Source organism: Bubalus kerabau, chromosome 13 (genome assembly GCF_029407905.1).
Source record: "Bubalus kerabau isolate K-KA32 ecotype Philippines breed swamp buffalo chromosome 13, PCC_UOA_SB_1v2, whole genome shotgun sequence".
Taxonomy (NCBI): domain Eukaryota; kingdom Metazoa; phylum Chordata; class Mammalia; order Artiodactyla; family Bovidae; genus Bubalus; species Bubalus kerabau.
In genome coordinates, this window is record NC_073636.1 from 48,478,776 (window position 1) to 48,492,958 (window position 14,183).

The window sequence follows — 14,183 nt, forward strand, 5'->3', positions numbered from 1 at the left end:
AGGGCATGGTCAGGTAACGATGTTCCTGTAAATCTCTGCCAGATAAATGTTATTCTCTATCCTGACAAGAAAGGGCAAAGTCCCAAGGCACAACTTTCACCCTCCAAGGTTCCAGTCCTGGCTAAGAGGAGGCAGATCTCATTTGGCAGCTCCTTTGGGGTCAGATTCTCACAATGTGCCCAACTGTTATCCCTAAGGGAGCCTGGACCCCAACCTAACTGGCCCTCAGTCTCCTCAGGCCACCCAAATGGGAAGACTAGGTCTCACAGATTGTGACCCAGGCATATGGCCACTTCTATTAGGTCTCAGAGACGGGGATGGGGGAGAGGTTCACCGTTGCCTCAAGGGCTGGACCAAGGCTAGCGGAGGGCCTTGGTGAGGGCTCTGGAGACCTGCAGGACATAGTCCCCAGTCTGGTGTCTGGGTCTTCTAGCTCACTCACTGACCCAAAGTTGGGTAAGATAGAGGGCCTCCAGGAGAAGGCCTGAATCTGCCTTTAACCTCACTCTCTACCTGATGACCACCGCAACACTGACCCTTGGACTCAATCACTTCCCCACAGTGGTCTCCCACTGACAGTTACCAGTGGGCAGGGCCCACTGTGGTGCTGAACAGTTGTTGAGCAGGACAATTAACAGTCGCTCGTTGACAGTTGGTTGCTTGTGGGCAGGGCCCACTGAGGCACTGAGGCACTGACCAGTGGCTGAGCAAGGAGGCACAGCAATGGCTGCCTGCTGAGGGCTGTGCTCATCCTGCTCTGTTACAGTATCTGTTCTTCTGACTGACTGACTATAAATGAAGGGTTTCCAAGATGAGGTCTCAGACAAAGGGGCTTCTGTCCTCATGGAGTTTGGGGCTTGGTGTGGTGGCACATGGAAGCAGTTTGGTTCACTAACCTAGAAGCTCTCCAAACTCCATGCTTTGGGATCTTTATGGAGGCTTCATTATATAGTCATAATTAATTACATAGTCAATCATTACATAGTCAAACATAGTCATTACGTAGTCATGATGAATTTAACTTCCAGGCTCTGTCCCTTCCTCAGAAATGGGATGAGACTGAAAGTTCTAAATCTCCAATCATGTGGATGGTTGGTTCCTCTGGAAACCAGCTCCCATCCTTAGGTGCTTTCAGAAGTCATCTTCTTAACATAAATTCAAATCAAAAGAGATTTGTTATGAATATCAAAGCAACTTTATCACTCTTAGGAAATTTCAAGGGTTTTAGAAGCTCTGTGCCAGAAACAGGGACAGAGACAAATATATACATTTCTTATTACAAATCATAATATCACAGGCCACATACAAAAATGTTTGTTACACCAAAATGAGTGGTCCATTTCATCTAAAATTAAAATTTAATTTTAATTCTCCTCTCCTCTAGCCACATACTAAAATGTGAGCAGAACAGAGCATGACCATTGTTGATCACACTGGCCAAAGTATAAGAGTTGTGAACTCTTTGCAGGCTTTGTCCTGGCTTCAAAGGACAATTTTGGTTCCTGCTAGTAGAAGCCAAAGAGGCTCCCATTTTTATTTGGATTGAAGCAAGAAGTTAAGCATGTGCTTGATGATTTTCATTCATGCCCTCTCTTTGCTTGCCAGTCCCCAGGACCAGAGGGCATCTGCTGCAGACACAATTGTCTCCAACATAGTGAAAAAGAATAATTTATTCTTAAGAGAGCAGTCACTGTTCTTTGAGAACTTGATATGGTTTGATCACATCTTGTTCCACTTAAACTGGTCTGGGATGGAAAACATGCAGTTGGCATGAGAAGCTGCAGATCTTGCTCTTTGGCCCTGGGCACTTTCAGCCTCAGAGTAGTTAAGAAACTGCTGATTCTACAACCAAACAGTAGCTCAGGTTGCCACATTCTTTTAAGCCCCCATGAGCATATGAGCTGACTTGTCAGCCAAGACAGAGTAAAATTATGTTTTAAATGAAATTGCAATCATGGGAGACAAGATAAACAAAAGCAACTTTCTATGGCTTCTTTAGCCTGTGACATTTACTAAATATCTATGCTTCCTGTGGAAACCTATGCCTCTTGGAGACCATTATTTGTCCTCCAGGAATAGGACTGACCCTGGGTAAAGTTTCAAAACAGATCTCGCTAACCTCTTTGTATCTTCACTCATTCTAGTATTTCTAAATTTTCCAAAAACATTAATTTTTAGGACTTGAAAGTGAAATATTAGAAATTTTTTATTCATTATTATGAATTTCTTTAAATTTCTAATAAATGAGAAACTCAGCTTAGTAGTATGTACAAAAAACTGTAGCTTCTAGCAAATATCCAAACATTGTAAATGCCAGTGAACATGAAAGTGAAAGCCACTCTGTCATCTCTGTGACCCCATAGAGTCTGCCGGGGTCCAGCCCCGGTGGATCCAGGGAATTCGAAGCGGGGACAGTGTTGGCGAGGATCAGGAAACAACTGCTTAATTAAACGTTAATTAAGGATATAAAGAGTGGTGAAATAAGGATAGCTCAGCGAGAAAATTTAGTGGAGAAAAGAGGCTGAATAATTCAGCCAGAAGGTAAGAGAAAGAACAACATGGGGAGACCAAGTTTCGGGGAACAAGGCCCGCACTTTATTTTCCAAAGTAATTTTTATACCTTAATTATGCATAGAGGATAATGGGGGAAGGGGTAGAGTCATGCAGTAAGCCAGGCTTTCTTCCTGCAAACTTATCATATGCAAAAGTTTAGGTGATTTGCATCATCTTCTGGCCTGGAGGCCTGTTAACATTTTAAGACTCTTTCTTCAGAAAACTTATTTTTCTCTAAAGGTGATTAGTCAGGCGCCACCCTCCAAAAGCATTAGATAAAGTTGCATTCCTACAGAGCAAAGGTGTGGTGGGCTATAACAAGAAAAAGAATTAACTCAAGGGTCCCAGGTTACAAACATTAAAGCTACTACTTACACCAATTATATTAATCAATACACTGCCAGGGACACAGCAGGTAAGGGATATGGAAACTTAGCAGCAAACATTGGCCCAACAAGTGAAAAACCCTTCACCAATACAATTTCTAATCAATCTTTTAACTGCTCAAAGGAATCTATATTTAGACATTTTAGAACATCTCATGCCTCTCACAGTTGGGAGGCTCTGAGCAATCACATGTGGCCGGAAAAACCTATTCAGGCAGGCTAGAGGACTTCCAAAGGAATTTGTAGGTTGAAACACTATCACACCCAGGAACTTTATTAACTGGAGCTGTAAGTTAACTCTTTTTTTCAGAGAGAGGTAGTGGGGGACAGCCCCCCATAAAGTCAGAGGTGTAGGTGAGAGCACAAAGCAGAAAGTAGGCAGACTCTGGTTTTGGGGTTAGATGCTCAAGAATTTTCAGGGGGACTCCTGAGGCTCGATCCCGCCTTTGTGTATGCCCAGCCTCCTTCCTCATGACCTTTGCCAGGGGCGGAGCTCCTGCTCCCGGCAGAGTCCATGGAATTCTTTGTGACCCCATGGAATTCTCCAGGCCAGAATCCTGGACCCTTGGTGACACCATGGAATTCTACAGGCCAGAATACTGGAGTGGGTAGCTGTTCCCTTCTCTAGGGGATCTTCCCAACCCAGGGATCAAACCCAGGTCTCCTGCATTTCAGGTGGATTCTTTACCAGCTGAGCTACCAGAGAAGTCATTGAACATAATTGAAAGAAAGAAAGAAAGTGAAGTCGCTCAATTGTGTCCAACTCTTTGCGACCCCATGGACTGTAAGCTACCACGCTCCTCCGTCCATGAGATTTTCCAGACAAGAGTATTGGAGTGGGTTGCCATTTCCTTCTCCAGAGAATCTTCCCAAACCAGGGATTGAACCCAGGTCTCCCACATTGTAGGCAGACGATTTACCATCTGAGCCACCAGGGAAGTCGAACATAATTGAGTAGTTTTTTTTAATAATAATCTAACATTTGAATTTAACCCAGCAAATGCTACACAATGCCATAGTTTTAATGTTCTCAAAAATAGATCATAATAGACCAGCACCCTATTGGTTGAATGTCCTCCCTAATAATGATTCCCCTATCTAGTTTTGCATCAGTCACTCACTCAACATGCCCTGAGCAGTCAGTGTGTGCCAGGCTTTTTCCTAGATGCCAGGGAAAGTACAGAATAAAATGGGCAAAACCCCCTGACCCCATGGAGCCTGCACTCTAGTGGGAGAGGTAGGCAGCAAACAAATAAGTAAAACAAGTGTGCTCTTTTACTTATTTTTTGGAAAACAAAAAATCAGGAGAAAGGATAAGGAAAGCTGGCAAAGTGGGAGGGGGTAGTTCTGGGAAGACCTCACTGAAAAGGTGGCATTGAATGCATAGAAAGCACCAAGGGTCTGAGTCAGAAGGGTTCTTGGCATGTTTTAGGAACAGCACAGAGGCCTGTACAGCTGGAGCAGGTGCGTGAGGGCACACGAGTGGAGAAGCAAGAGGGGTAAAGGAAGCCAGATCATGAAAGACTGGTTGAATGAGATGGGAGCCAGTTGAACATTTTCAAAGTAGAGTAGTGACATGACACAACTACACACTTCAGTCTGTTTCTAGCTGTTCTTTGGAGGATGAACTATAAAGAGACCCAAGTAGGGGCAGGAAGAGCAGTGAGGTGGACATTCATTTATCTACCTGAGGGATGGTGGTAACTTGTAGCAGCAGCGTTAGTAGTTAGAGCTGGAAACCAGTAGTTAGATTCTCTACTTATTTTCAATCAAGAGTCTCCAGGATTTTCTAAAGATCAACTAGTGGAGTAAGAGAATAGAGGAGTTGAGGATGATCCCAAGATTTGTGGCAGAGTAGTCAGAAATAAAAAAGTCACAAAAAGTCAGACGCTGGGTTGAGCCCAACCACATAGAAAGAAATGTGGCCTAATGCTGAACTTTGTGAATCTCTCCTAACAGAGGATGAGAGAGGTCCTAAGATGAAGGCAAGGCTGAGCTCATGGGCGCAGGTAAAGTATATTAGTTGTGGATAGTTGAAATCAGCAGAGGCAGTCAAGTCACATCTCAAGATGAACACCTCCTTAATCACTGAAGTTGGATCAAATGCTGTCAAGAGACAGAGATGATAAAGACCTGTGCCCCTCCCAGGAGTTCTGGAAAATCCTCCCACCACCCACTTTGCAGTGTTCACAGAAATGTCCACTTCAGCAGCCCCACCCCCACTCCAAGAATATAATTATGGGAGTTATTGTTTCCTTGTAGAGCAAGAGCAGAGTTGGCCCATCAAGTGGGTCACAACCCACAGGTATGAGCTGAGGGACATTGAGAAGGCTCTTAACTGAAGTGGGTCCCTGGGGAACCTCTCCTTGTGTCTGACATTCTATTCATGGATTCTCTCCCCTTGGATGTCTCTAGGACAAGTTGCTCTGAAATGGCTCCAGGAGTAATACTGGTTTGGTTTGGAGCCTCCTAACTAAACATTCATTAGTGCTTTGTAATAGCACATTTTATGCAAATTATCATTTCACTTTTAAAGATAGAATCATGGGATGTTATTAGGTCCTGGGACAGGATGATGATGAAGCTCATAGTCTGGATGCATAAACTGAAGCAGAATGACAAGGAGATAGAACATGGTCCCGAAGTTACTGTCTCCTAGCCTCCCAAAATTCTCTTTGCACCTCCCTTTCATGTAGAGGGGCAGGGAGAAATGGAAAATAGGCTATGGAAACCAGAGACTCGGGGGCTATTGACTGATTTGGTTTTTTGATACCTTCTCTGAGGCTTTCATTACTCCTTTGTGACTTTTTCCCTCAAATCAAGATGTAGCAGCATCCAAGAACACCCATATGTGAATTTACCTAAATCAGAAGGTAGGAACTTGTGTGTATGGCACTTGGTCTCTTAAATACACTTTTTGTTTTCTTTATCCCTCTACATTTCCACTGTTAAAATGGTGTCCAGAATATCATAATAAAACACTGACTTATTATGCAAACAAACTATTGCTTTAGCTTTTGAAGAAGTATTGTCTGTCCATTTCATGCTGTTTTGGGTGAATTCAGGAGTGGGAAGCATTCAAGTTCACTTTTCAGTGATTCAACCATTTTCCTTGAAGCAACTGCTGTCCCTCATGCTCTGACCTTTCTTCAACCTTTCCTTGGGCTATAAATTCAGTGGGGTCTTTTAGATGCTCCTTTTACCTCCTCTTCGACCTGTAGGCTAGAACTGGCCCAAGACTCTGGTTTGATGAATCCTGAGACTTCTGCTTTAGTCTGTAGGACCCAGGCATCACTTTTCCCCTTGGGTCAAATGTCTATAAGGTTTCTTTGTACTTTCTTAAGTTAGCTCTGACAAATAGCTGTGAAAAGAAGAGAAGCGAAAAGCAAAGGAGAAAAGGAAAGATATAAACATCTGAATGCAGAGTTCCAAAGAATAGCAAGAAGAGATAAGACAGCCTTCTTCAGCGATCATTGCAAAGAAATAGAGGAAAACAACAGAATGGGAAAGACTAGAGATCTCCTCAAGAAAATCAGAGATACCAAAGGAACATTTCATGCAAAGATGGGCTTGATAAAGGACAGAAATGGTATGGACCTAACAGAAGCAGAAGATATTAAGAAGAGATGGCAAGAATACACAGAAGAACTGTACAAAAAAGATCTTCACGACCCAGATAATCACAATGGTGTGATCACTGACCTAGAGCCAGACATCCTGGAATGTGAAGTCAAGTGGGCCTTAGAAAGCATCACTACGAACAAAGCTAGTGGAGGTGAGAGAACTCCAGTTGAGCTATTCCAAATCCTGAAAGATGATGCTGTGAAAGTGCTGCACTCAATATGCCAGCAAATTTGGAAAACTCAGCACTGGCCACAGGACTGGAAAAGGTCAGTTTTCATTCCAATGCCAAAGAAAGGCAATGCCAAAGAATGCTCAAACTACTGCACAATTGCACTCATCTCACACGCTAGTAAAGTAATGCTCAAAATCCTCCAAGCCAGGCTTCAGCAATATGTGAACCATGAACTTCCTGATGTTCAAGCTGGTTTTAGAAAAGGCAGAGGAACCAGAGATCAAATTGCCAACATCTGCTGGATCATGGAAAAAGCAAGAGAGTTCCAGAAAAACATCTATTTCTGCTTTCTTGACTATGCCAAAGCCTTTGACTGTGTGGATCACAATAAACTGTGGGAAATTCTGAAAGAGATGGGAATACCAGACCACCTGACCTGCCTCTTGAGAAATTTGTATGCAGGTCAGGAAGCAACAGTTAGAACTGGACATGGAACAACAGACTGGTTCCAAATAGGAAAAGGAGTTCGTCAAGGCTGTATATTGTCACCCTGTTTATTTAACTTATATGCAGAGTACATCATGAGAAATGCTGGGCTGGAAGAAACACAAGCTGGAATCAAGATTGCCGGGAGAAATATCAATATCCTCAGATATGCAGATGACACCACCCTTATGGCAGAAAGTGAAGAGGAACTCAAAAGCCTCTTGATGAAAGTGAAAGTGGAGAGTGAAAAAGTTGGCTTAAAGCTCAACATTCAGAAAACGAAGATCATGGCATCCGGTCCCACCACTTCATGGAAATAGATGGGGAAACAGTGGAAACAGTGTCAGACTTTATTTTTCTGGGCTCCAAAATCACTGCAGATGGTGACTGCAGCCATGAAATTAAAAGATGCTTGCTCCTTGGAAGGAAAGTTATGACCAACCTAGATAGCATATTGAAAAGCAGAGACATTACTTTGCCAACAAAGGTTTGTCTAGTCAAGGCTATGGTTTTTCCTGTGGTCATGTATGGATGTGAGAGTTGGACTGTGAAGAAGGCTGAGTGCCGAAGAATTGATGCTTTTGAACTGTGGTGTTGGAGAAGACTCTTGAGAGTCCCTTGGACTGCATGGAGATCCAACCAGTCCATTCTGAAGGAGATCAGCCCTGGAATTTCTTTGGAAGGAATGATGCTGAAGCTGAAACTCCAGTACTTTGGCCACCTCATGTGAAGAGTTGACTCATTGGAAAAGACTCTGATGCTGGGAGGGATTGGGGGCAGGAGGAGAAGGGGACGACAGAGGATGAGATGGCTGGATGGCATCACTGACTCTATGGACGTGAGTCTGAGTGAACTCCGGGAGTTGGTGATGGACAGGGAGGCCTGGCGTGCTGCGATTCATGGGGTTGCAAAGAGTCGGACACGACTGAGTGACTGAACTGAACTGAACTGAATGGCTCCTTGAGGATCATTATGAATTACTGAGAAATAAAATATTCATAGGTATAAAACTGAAATTAGCCTACATGGAGTTTTCTGGAGAATACATTTTTGTAGAGGAGAGGCCTGGGGAGTTGGTATGCTCTAATATTTGCCATAAACAATTAAAAATTCAGCATTAGCAAAAGAATGCCTCTTCTCAGAGAAAAGAGAACTTGTTAAGTCCAATAGATTTCTTAGAATCACAAGGTGAAACCAACTTACATTTCATGACTCCTGAGGGTAAGCATAGAGAGAAACGCCAGAGAGAGTACCAGAGGGAAATTTCAAAACAATCAGCACAGGACTGCATCTGATTTCCAGTATCAGACATGTTGACTTGAAGTTACTGTGAGGACCACTATTTCTGGCTTGTTGCTAGAAATTCCACAAATTGAAATACATATTTTCAAATGAAACCAAACTTTAAAAGTCCCTATGAAGAATGTCATATAGAGTAGGAATTTTCAGAAAAAGAGAAGAAAGAGTCTCCTGGACATCAAGACATCAGAGACGGAAAGAGGTTGCTCCTAAGAGGTGGAAAGAACCCAACAGAACAGGATGCAGATCCTGACATCTTAGTACAAGTACTGGAGGAGGAGGAAGGTCATGCAATCTGTGTGCTTCCTCTAGGGACTCCACTCAAACTCCTCAACATTCAGCCCAACATTCTCTGCCTGCTTCTGGGCTTGACAGAACTTCAAACCTCCTTCAATCATTAGTCCAAACTTAGGAGCCCTGGAGGAGGAAATGGCAACCCACTCAAGTATTTTTGCCTGAAAAATTCCATGAATAGGGTAGCCTGGTCATGGGGTCGCAAAAAGTTGGACACGGCTGAGTGACTAAGCATGTCTTAAAAGCTGTGATTTTTCTCTTTCAGTCTGTACCCGTCTGCTTTTATTGCTCAACGATTCTTCATGATTTCTGGTCCCATCAGAGCATTCCCCTTTATATTGCAGTACTCATATGTGTAAATAATGTGCAAACACTTTTCTGTCCTATGTTACACATAAATCATTTGAACATGATGAACTTGGAAGGTACACTGAGGAAACATCTTCATTCCTTTTTTCAAGCATTTCTTTCAAAGCTGCCTTACTGATCCTTGGACAATATCTCAGGCAGAAACAATAGCTTTTCATTAACTCTGGATCTTTACAATAGTCCAAACTTCTATTTTTCACCCAATTCAAAGCCCCTCTATCTCCCAGCTGCTGCCTGACCCAGAACCAGTCATAAGGAAGAGGTAAGTACGGGCCCTTGCTTCTTTCTTTCCTACCATACCCCTCCCTCCAGCTCCTGTCGGTTTGGAACGAAGTGGAAAATGACTGTGTTAGTGGAGGTGTCAGAGATGGCCAGCATCATCTGTGGTCCTCTCTTGGTCTTCAGTGCCCTCTGTCATGGCACATCTCCAGATGATGGCTGATCCTTTCCCAAGGGACCTCTGTTGATTCTTCAGATTCCTCCCTGGCAACCTCCTTACTCCCCCAGTCCTTGACAGGTATGATGCTCTCTGACCTCTCATAACACCTCTCAGCTACCATCATCAGCACATTCCAGGGATCCCCTTGCCCCTTCAAGCAGAAGCTTTGGGGGATGACTTGAGACCAGTAACATTTCACGGAGTTCAGTTGGCCCAGGGAAAATCTCTGCATGTGCAGATGCTGTAGCCACTGTCCTGTCTCCCCAGCTCACCATTGAGGCTACTCCATCTGGCCTCCTGCCCACCTCCACCTTGCTCACTTCACTCTCAAAATCTTGGGGCTACAAATTAAATTGCCCTATGATCTCCTTCCCATTCTCTCCTAGTGTCATTGGAAGAAGTCTATGGGTTTCTGCAGTTGAGCAAGCATCTAGCAAGGAAATGAAATGTCAGTTTCCCTTCCTGCAGACAACCCCACTTTATGTGAGCTGTTTTCTTGCAGCCCCTGACTTGGCAGAAATAGGAAGAAACATCACAAAACAGTACAGGGCTCCCTGCAAACTCTCTTCAAAAAAAGTCCTTTCTCTAACCAGTCCCTTTATAGTTTTGCATTTCTAAGTTTGTACCTGTAGTTTTCCATTACATAGTGACACCCACTCTGCTATTTCAGTCTTACAGAAATGTGACTGGCTCCTCTCTTTGAAACATGTGGGTACTTAAAACCCACAATACCTACCTCTGAGGCTTCAGCCAATAATCAATCAGACATAACAAGAAAAATTCTATTTAGGTTTGTGAATATAAGTGTCATTGTTCAACTTGCCCCAAAAGCAGACCTTGAAATAAAGACTTGACTTCAAATAACTTATTCTGTAGATAATTCCATGAAATAACAATGGGGAGTGGAAAAGCAAAACAGGAAAAGAAAGTCACCCATATATAGTTTGCTATCAAAAACTTCCACTGTGTGTAACTAAGCTCCGTCTTGCTGGAAAGCTCTCAGAGCCTTTGCGGGGAGCTGAAGGAGCTGTGAGTCTAGGGATTTTACACATCTCATCTTTGGGCGAGGGCTGCTTCTGGGGGCCTCAGTTTCTCAGCATTTTCAGGTTGCCATTTGCATAGAACTGTTGACTCTGGTAACCAGAGAAAGCCATCAGGCAGAGAAATGCAGATTTTGGCCACTGGAAATCAAAGCAGTGTGCTCCAAAATGGTAAGAATGAGGGAAATCAAGGAAATGGGCAGAAAAGTAGGAGTATCTGCTGCTGCTGCTGTGTGTGTGTATTAGGAGGAGGAACATGTGAAGCCCAGCAAGCACTCTCCATTCTAAATCCCTACCGTGTGATATGTTACTAACTGTAATAGATTTGTCGAGAGCTTAATGGTCTTATCAACTCACCAGACCCAAATTGTGGTTTTCCCACCTAGTCCTCAATATCTGTTTCTTGCATACTCTACAGTATATAGACAAATAAAGGCACTTGTTCATCTAGTACATCCAATTTTCTGCAAACTCCAAATTCAAGAGGAACGTTCCCTGTTCTGTCACACCTGAATGGTTGTAGCTCTATCTCTTGACCTTTTTTGAGATATGTTAATTTTTTAAACAGTCCTCCCAAAATTTGGTCCTTTATTTCTACAAAACTAATCATGGTTAACTACATTCTGAAACAGCAGAAAACAACCAAACACACACTAATCTCTATAGCTATAAAGCAAACTAACATTTAATAAGCGAAGTGTTAATTTTTATTAATATGTATCTTCTTACAAGCTATATGGATTTATATTACCCATAATGTAGTGGATTAGAAAAGTTTCTTTCTTCTCTTAAGATGAGAATTTGGTTTGTTATTTCTTAATTATGTCAAAGTGTGTTAGGAATCTGACCTAAGAAACCAGGTACTAAATGTGTTGTAGGATCAAATTATCTAAGGAAAACTTATTAACATGGTACTCTGTATTAGGAAAAAAACCCTTAAAGTCACAGAGATAAATGTTTATCTTATTGACCACAAACACAGGGAATTCTGTAGATGTATACCTGCAGAGCAGCAGGTTCCATAGTAATGTCATTTTCACAGCATGCCATGCTCTCTCCCCATCCTCTGTAGACCTGGAGTCTACCCTCCATCTCTCTCATCTTTACTCTCTGACTAGTGAACTCTGCTAGAGCAGGCAGGGGAGTGTATTTTCTTTCACCATTAATGTTGGGACTGACTCTAATCTGCTGTAGCCAATGGAATATGCATCTACCACAGTGCTTGATATAAGCAAATGAAATGAATTAATACATTTTGAGAGAAAAATCTACATTCAGAACCTGAACTTCTAACCTGTAATTTTGATGTATATGCCTTTTGTTTGTCATTTGCTTTCTGACCCTTCCCTGCAAACTATATTTTTTAGTCTCTGTTGTCAGTCATTCCCAGTTATGTTCCACCACTAAGAGGTACTTGCACTGAAAGAGAGGAGAAGTCAGGGTTTTTCTCCCAGTTTCTCTTCTTGGGAGGAGAGGATGCATTTCTAGCAGTGGCTGCTTCTCTTCTGTGATTCTAGCTCCCACCAGACTGCCCTTCCTCCATGATTCCATGGCCTTCATAATCTAGCAAAGACACATCCTTTCTTTATCCTACCATTCCCTAGGGGCATACGAGCTGCCTGCAGTTAACAATCTTTGGGTTTCCTCATTTTCTCTTATTTGCTTTTCAGCTTTTCTAATCCCTATTTTTCCTAAATTAAATTCCTTCTTGGAAAAAAAAAAAAAATTCCTTCTAGTAGTTTCATTTTACTAGCTGGATCCTGATGGGTAACCTATTTCAGGAGTCATGTACAAAACTATGTTTTTTTCTAAAACCTGGTTTCCAAGGGTTTGTTTTCCTCAATTTTTCTTTGAGAGCATTCCTGAGATATGTTTTTCCATGTAGCTTTTCTTTTCTTTTCCTATGGTAATAGTATTTTGTACAAGTTCAGATAAAATCATATCCAGAACAAAAACAGCAATCAAAAAACCGTCAGTCCACTATTGTCATTTGTTCCCAAATCAATTCACAGATTACAGATGTCAGTTGTAATCAAATTGATCTATAAATTTGATAAATTCCTATCAAAATCTTAACAGACTTTTTTCATGAAAATTGAAAACTGCTTCTAAAATTTATATGAAAGTGCAAAGGGCCAAGAATAACTAATAACTTCATAAAGAAAAATAAGGGGGGAAGAACTTTTCCACCAGATCAAGACATATTTAAAAGATATGATGATAAATAAACTGTGGAACTGCTTCAAGAACAAATAGACCACTGAAATGGGACGGATTGATATTCTAGAGGAGTCCAGAAACATGCCCATTAACATGCACATATGAATTCTAGGTTTTTTCCAAAGTTAAACTACACAGCAGTTGGGAAATACAGTCATTTCAGTAAAAAGAAAAAAAACAAATTCCCAGAAAAATTAGGTGTTGATTTTTTTAAATTTATTTTTTTATTGAAGGACAATGGCTTTACAGAATTTTGCTGTTTTCTGTCAAATCTCAACATGAATCAGCCATAAGTATACATATATCCCCTCCCTTTTGAAGCTCCCTCCCATCTCCCTCCCCATCCCACCCCTCTAGGTGGATACAGAGCCCCTGTTTGAGTTTCCTGAGACGTACAGCAAATTCCTGTTGGCTACCTATTTTACATATGGTAATGTAAGTTTCCTTGTTATTCTTTCTATACATCTCACCCTCTCCTTCCTAGAACCTATTATACAGAGTGAAGTGAGTCAGAAAGAGAAAGATAAATACCATATTCTAACACATATATATGGAATCTAGAAAAATGGTACTGAAGAATTTACTTACAGGGCAACAATGGAGAAACAGACATAGAAAATAGACTTCTGCTTTTTTTTTAAAAAGTGGGAATTCCTGGAGGTCTAGAGGTTAAGATTCTGCGCTTCCTGCTCAGCCAAAAAACAAAAAATTGACCATGCCTCTATCTCATAGGATGTTTATTCTAAAGCCCTTGTTCATAAAGAAAATACTGATTTCCTCCGTCATCCTGCTTTGAGAGAATTCATGGGAAATCTTCCGCGGACCCCACCTCTGCACTGTACATGTTAATCTAAATGTCAAAAGCAAAAATAATAAAAAGTTTATAAAATAATTAGAAGAAAAGAAAACCAAGTCTGAATATAGGAACTGGTTATCGGCCAACTACAATAATGAAAAAGATACATAGCCTCACTGGTGGCTCAGATGGTAAAGAATCTGCCTGCAATGCGGGAGACCTGGGTTCAATCCTTCTTGGGTCCAAGATCCCCTGGAGAAGGAAACGGCAACCCACTTCAGTATTCTTGCCTGGTGAATTCCATGGACAAAGGAGCCTGGCGGGGCTACAGTCCATCGGGTCCCAAAGAGTCGGACCCGACTGAAGCGACTGATATTTTCATACACAGCCTCAAACACGTTTCTAGATAAGGAGGTTGGCGGCTGGGGTCGGGGGTGGGGGTGGTTTGGAGGGGTTGGGGAAGGCGGGATGCGGGGAAGATGAGAAATATATTTCGACAATCTAA